This window comes from Monodon monoceros, unplaced genomic scaffold (genome assembly GCF_005190385.1).
Source record: "Monodon monoceros isolate NGI ecotype Baffin Bay Population unplaced genomic scaffold, NGI_Narwhal_1 Super_Scaffold_9, whole genome shotgun sequence".
Lineage (NCBI taxonomy): Eukaryota > Metazoa > Chordata > Mammalia > Artiodactyla > Monodontidae > Monodon > Monodon monoceros.
This window is the reverse complement of record NW_021703786.1, coordinates 37,356,744-37,363,027: the sequence shown is the minus strand read 5'-3', so window position 1 is coordinate 37,363,027 and position 6,284 is coordinate 37,356,744.

The following is a 6,284-nucleotide window of genomic DNA, read 5'->3' as shown; positions in this document are numbered from 1 at the left end:
TTGTTGCCCGGGCGGGAGGGGTGATGTCTGAATTTTACTGAATTTCAGCCCCCCAGGGTGGGGGTGGGAGGACTGAAAAACTGGCAGGAAGGGGAGTGGCTCTCCCTAGATCCCAGAGCAGAGCCGGGCCTGTTCAGTTGTGTCCTGTGCTATGCCGGCCCTTTAGGGAACCCTTCCTTTGCTAAGCCTGTGCATGAGCTCCACGTGACACCAGCCCACGGGTTTTACAGGCACTGTAGGTGTTTCCGGGTCTGTACACCTAATGGCCTCCCTGGGAAGTAGATGCCAGCATGACCCCCACTGCGCAGATGGGGGACTGCGGAGGCCCTGAGAGGCACATGGCTTACCTAGGGTCACATTACTGGCAAGGAGGAGCCAGGTCTGAACCCTGCTGTGTCCTCAGAGCTGAGGCCTTGGTGGCACCCAGGCCTCCCCGGGGCTGTGGAGTGGGCCGTGTTGGTGTCACTGCGCAGGGACGTGGCAGGGGTGGGGGTGGGCAGTCAGCAGCCCAGAGGTGCCCTTGGAGAGCTGTGTGTAAGGAGGAAGCCCAGGTACGGGGACCCCAGGAAGGGACCTCACTTCCCTAGCCATAGAGCCAAGCAGAATTGGAACCTGGGTGACCAGGTGCCTACTTCTAGAGGAGCCCCCTACCCAGCTCACTTGGTTGGAGATGCTCGAATGGACATGTTGTGCTGTGTCCCAGTACCCCGAGGCCGTGGCCTCAGGAAAGGCCCCAGAAAGAGTAATTTTGGATGCTGCAGGCATTGGGTCAGGTCTCACCCCAGACGCCTTTGGCCATCTGCCCAGAGGGACCCAAAGGTAACACTGGGAGGCCCAGGCCAGGCCAGGCCAGGCCGTCGCTCTGATCCCATCCAAGTAGCCCTATGTCCCCCTCCCTGGACGTGTGGCGGTCAGGGCTTCTGTGGGCTGGGTCTGCCTGCCGCTAGAGCAGGGTGATGAGGGGTCAGAGGCCGGGGGCGCCGGTCACGTCCACACCTCCGGTCAAAGCTGGCTGGGCGGGATGTGGAAAGCCAGGGCAGCACGCTTCTGCCCGAGGTCTATCCCAAGCCCTCTAGGTGGATCTCTTGCCTCCCCGGTAGGAGGAGAGCAGACACAGGTCTGTGATCGATCTGGGAGCAGAAGTTCGAGTGGGCAGCAGCAGTGGCGGTGATAACGGCCAGGCAGGGCTCTGATACCTCCAGGCCGGGCCAGCTGCTGGTCACTGTCATTGCAGAGCCTCACACTGGAGATCGGCGACGAGCTCATCCATAGGGACACCCGACCCACCGTCTCCCCGAGTGAGGGGCCGGGGCACCACACTGCCCGTGAGGGCAGGTGCAGGCCTCGGGTGAGTGTGGCCATGGAGGGTTCCGCGGACCCGGGGCCCAGAGGTAAGCGGGGAAGGCCTCCTGCCCGGACGCCACCCAGGCCACACCCCAGGCTCCAGCCCCCGGCTTCCACGGAGCTCAGCACACCCGGCTCTGACCTGGAGCACCATGTCCACCTTCCCCCGGGGCAGCTGGAGCCCACCCAGGCAGAGCACAAGGGTGAGCAGGCCGGGGGTGGGTGCACGTGAGGGTGTGGGGAGGGGTGAGTGCTGGGCCACACGGCGGGGAGTCCCCCGAGGCTGGGGTTGGGCCCGGAGCCAAGGCTGGCCTGAGGCCACCCATCCCATGGACTGCCGTCAGAGAGGACATCCTGCTGTGAGTTCCTGGACTGGGAACTCTCTGGGAAGCTCTGGGTAGAGTTCTGTCCTCAGAAGGGCACACGGAAAGGCAGGCATGTGGGTCATCTTTTCTGCTGTCACAGCTCCAGCACTTCCCCGGACCTTAAACCTGGCTCCAACTCCCAGACCTTTCTATCTAGAGGTGTTAGCCGCAGGTGCAGGACCAGGGACCCACGAAAGGGAAATCCCAGGCTAAGGAATAGCCTGCCAAAGACACTGCACCAGGCGAGGATTTACCAGCCCAGCAGGGAGAGCCGGCACGTGCGCCTGCAGGAGACCCAGAGCCATCTCTGGAAACGCCACCCCAGGGGCGGAGCTGGCCTTGCAGCCACCATCACTGTCTGCTCCCGACCTACACCACCAACATGCTCCCCAGCCCGAACTTTACTTCCCTTGCCCTGTTGTTGTTTCTATTTTTTATTTTTTGTAATTTTGTTGTTTTCTTTCACATGGTTTATGGTATTCTGCACTTCGTTTTTTAAGTTTAAAATAATAAAATTCATGTTCTTTCAATTTTAAATTGTGCAATTCAGGAGCATTAAGCACATTCACAGTGCTGTGCAACCATCACCACTGTCTAGTTTCAGACCCTTTCATTCCCCCTCCCCCCAGTGAAACCCTGTACTGAAACCATGCTCTCCCCGTTCCTCTCTTCCCCAGCCCCTGACAACCCCCAATCCTCTTTCTTTCTCTGTTTCTTTACCTATTCTGGGTGTTTCCTATCAATGAAATCATACAAAAGGTGGCTTTCTGTTTCTGCCCACATATCTTAAGAGGGGACTGGTGAATTCTTGTATTTTTTTTTTCATCTGAAATAGCATTTTGGTATTTGAAAGGGAAACCCAGGTGGATTAAAGATGTCACATACAAAACGAAGCCCGTTTAGTAAGTATGTGCATAGTCTCAGGGTACACACTGCTGTTCTAAGTGTGACACCCCAGCCAGAAGACAGAAAGGAAGTTCTGAGCTCTTCCTGTGGCCCAAAAATAACTAACAAAACGAAACCAAGAAAGACAGCTGGAAAGACAAACCCCAACACAAACTGGAAAAGCATTCCTCATAACCCAGAGCCAGAGAAAGACCTAACATCCCTGTGGCCCCAAAACCCTCTCGAAAATCAAATGTTCTGAAAAGAAACAGAAAAACACATGCAGTTGCAATGAGAGGCTATGCACATGGTCAGTGTAGCTTAGAGACTGCTTGACCTCTCAGATGAGGACACACGCAAATGCAAACACTGGGGACACTGCATTGGTCATCATCACCGAGGTAGGCATTTAGTCTGGTGACGACCAGCCCTGGGGACCACGTGAGCGAGCAGAGTCCCCAGCAGATCCCCCAAAGGGAATAGTGAACGGACACTCCTCCCCAGGGGAACAGTGTGCAGGACCCATCATAGTGCCACAGGTGCATCCCTTTACCCTTTACTAGCAGTGTGGATCCTTAGAGGGGATCCCACCCCAATTCTTGCACAATTTTTCCTGTCAGCTTAGACGCCAACCCTCGGCGTCCGAAAGCTGCAGCCCTGGTGGTACTTGAGGAGACAGAACTCTTTCAGGTGTGCACACGGCCAAGTCCACCATGGAGGGCGGACATGCCAGTGGGTCAGAGGCGGGGGCGAGGGGGCGCTCAGCGCCCCCTGTGTTCAATGCGGGAAGTGCAGGCCACACCTCATTTCCAGTTCACTGGACACAGCGCCCCTGCTGGCAAAACTGCTGAATCCATTAAACTGTGGAAATTCAGTCTGAAATGGAACCAAATATCGCATACGGTCTCCAAAACAGTTAAGGAACAATGAATTGGAAACCCTACGGGATGAAATGAATGTAGATGCAAACTTTGCAACTTACACCAGATCACTCAAAATTGTTCAGAGACACATTTTAAATGCAAACTTCTCAATATTATAGAAGAAAATATAGCAGAAAATTGACATGAGCTTTGAGTCTTAACACACAACACAAATAGGCAATCCACAAAGAAAAACAAGGAATACTGTGGACTTGATAAAATTAAAGATTTCTAATCTGTGAAAGACCTTATTCAGAAAAGCAAAAGACAAGTCAAGAACTAGGAGACAAATATTTGCAAACACATGTAATAAAGGATTTGTCTCCAAATAGACAAAGAACACTAACAGAAACAATCCCTTTAAAAATAGGAAAAGATCTGAAGGGACGCCTGGCCAAAGTTACCCAGATAGCATGCAAAATTATGCACATGACTGAGGAGCAGAAAAACAATGGTCCAGCTCAACTCCCTGAATAATGTGTGACCCTGGACTAGTCCTGTTCTTCCTGGAGGCATCAGAGAGATGGAGAGGGAGGAAGGGGAAGAGGGCCAGATATGTTGACATATAACTCTAACCCTGACCACACTCCTCACTTTCATTCAACATAATTAAATAAAAAGAAATAAGAGAAATCTGATGGCAGAGGAAAAAGTAAAATTGTCACTCTTTGTAGATGGCATGACACTCTGTGTAGAAAATGCTGAAGGCAACACCCAAAACCAAATAGAACTCATCAGAAAACACAGTTAAGTTGCAGGATACAAAATTAATCTACAGAAATTGGTTGCATTTCTATACACTCACAACAAACTATCAGAATGAGAAATTAAGAAAACAATTCCATGGACAATGACATTAACAAAAATAAAATACCTAGGAGTACACCTAACCCAGGAGGTAAAAGACCTGTACTCAGAAAACTGGAAGCCATTGGTGAAAGAAAATGAAGATGACGCAGACAAATGGAATGATATGCTGTGCTCATGGAACGAAAGAATTCGCATTGTTAAAATGCTTCCACACCACCAAGGCAATCGAGAGATATGATGCCATTCCTCTCAAAATATCAGTGGATTTTCTCAGAAAACTACAACAAAAAATTCCACAATGTGTTATGGAAACACAAAAGAACCTAAAGAGTCAATAAAATCTTAGGAAGAAGCACAAATTTGGACATATCATATTGCCTGATTTCAAGCTATACTGCAAACCTAGAATCATCAAGACAGCATGGTATTGGCACAAATGAAATAAACATAGATACAAGGAACATAACTGAAAACACAGAAATAAACCCACGCTTATATGATCAATTCATCTATGGTGAAAGGGGTGAGAATATACAATGGGGAAAAGACAGCCTCTTCAATAAATGGTGTTGGGAAAAGTGGACAGCTACATGCACAAAAATCACCATTGGATTCCGTTCTCATACCATCTACAAAGACAACCTCAAAATAAATCCAGCACTGCAAATACTTCAATCCTGAAGCCATAAAACTCCTATTAGAAAACATAGGAAGTACACTCTTTGACATCAATCTTAGCAATATTTTTTTGGATTGGTCTCCTCAAGCAAGGGAAACAGAAGCAAACTAAACCAAAAGGACTCTATCCAACCAAAAATGTTTTCAACAGCAAAGCCAACCATGCACAAAACCAAAAGAAAGCATACTGAATGTGAAAAAATATTTGCAAATAGTGTATCTGATAAGGGGTTCATAATCAAATACAGACCAAGAACTCACACAACTCAACTTCCCAAAAAACCCCTAACCCTAACCTTAACCCTAACCTGTATAATTCTTCCTTTTAGGGGGAAACATTGTAGAAGGCAGACCATGTTGCTGTTAGCAAAAGGTTCTTGCCCTTTACCCACAGTATTAAGTTTTGGGGAAATTCAAACTGATCCTTGACTCTGAGTGTACTCATTTTAACCATTCCCTAGACTCACAATAAAATAAGTACATTGATACAGGACATCAGCCCTTTCTAACTATTAATAATGAATTTTAGCCTTGCATATTCTTGAATAAACAGTTCAGAAAATGCTTTTCTAAAATTTTATTGTCTAAAATTATCTTGTCTTAATTTGTCTTTCTTGCAGGATTCAGAGGCTTTTCTCTCAAATCTAGTAGCTAGCAAGACCATCTTTGCTAAGGTAGACAGGTTAACAGAAATCATCAATTTCCAGAGACCCAAGGATTTAAATAATGTTTTAAATGACTGGTCTCAACGAACTTATGGTTACCAGGGGGGAATTGAGGAGGGAAGGGATAGCTAGGGAGTTTGGGATTGACATGTACACACTGCTATATTCAAAACGGATAACCAACAAGGAGCTACTGTATAGCACAGGGAACCCTGCTCAATGTTATGTGGCAGCCTGGATGGGAGGAGAGTCTGGGGGAGAATGGATACGTGTATATGTATGGCTGAGTCGCTTTGCTGTGCACCTGAAACTATCACAACATTGTTAATCGGCTATACTCCAATATAAAATAAAAAGTTTAAAAAAATAAAATAGGGCCTTCCCTGGTGGCGCAGTGGTTGAGAGTCTGCCTGCCGATGCAGGGGACACGGGTTCGTGCCCCGGTCCGGGAAGATCCCACATGCCACGGAGCAGCTGGGCCCGTGAGCCGTGGCCACTGAGCCTGTGCGTCCGAAGCCTGTGCTCCGCAACGGGAGAGGCCACAGCAGTGAGAGGCCCGCGTACTGCAAATAAAATAAAATAAAATAAAATAAAATAAAATAAAATAAAATAAA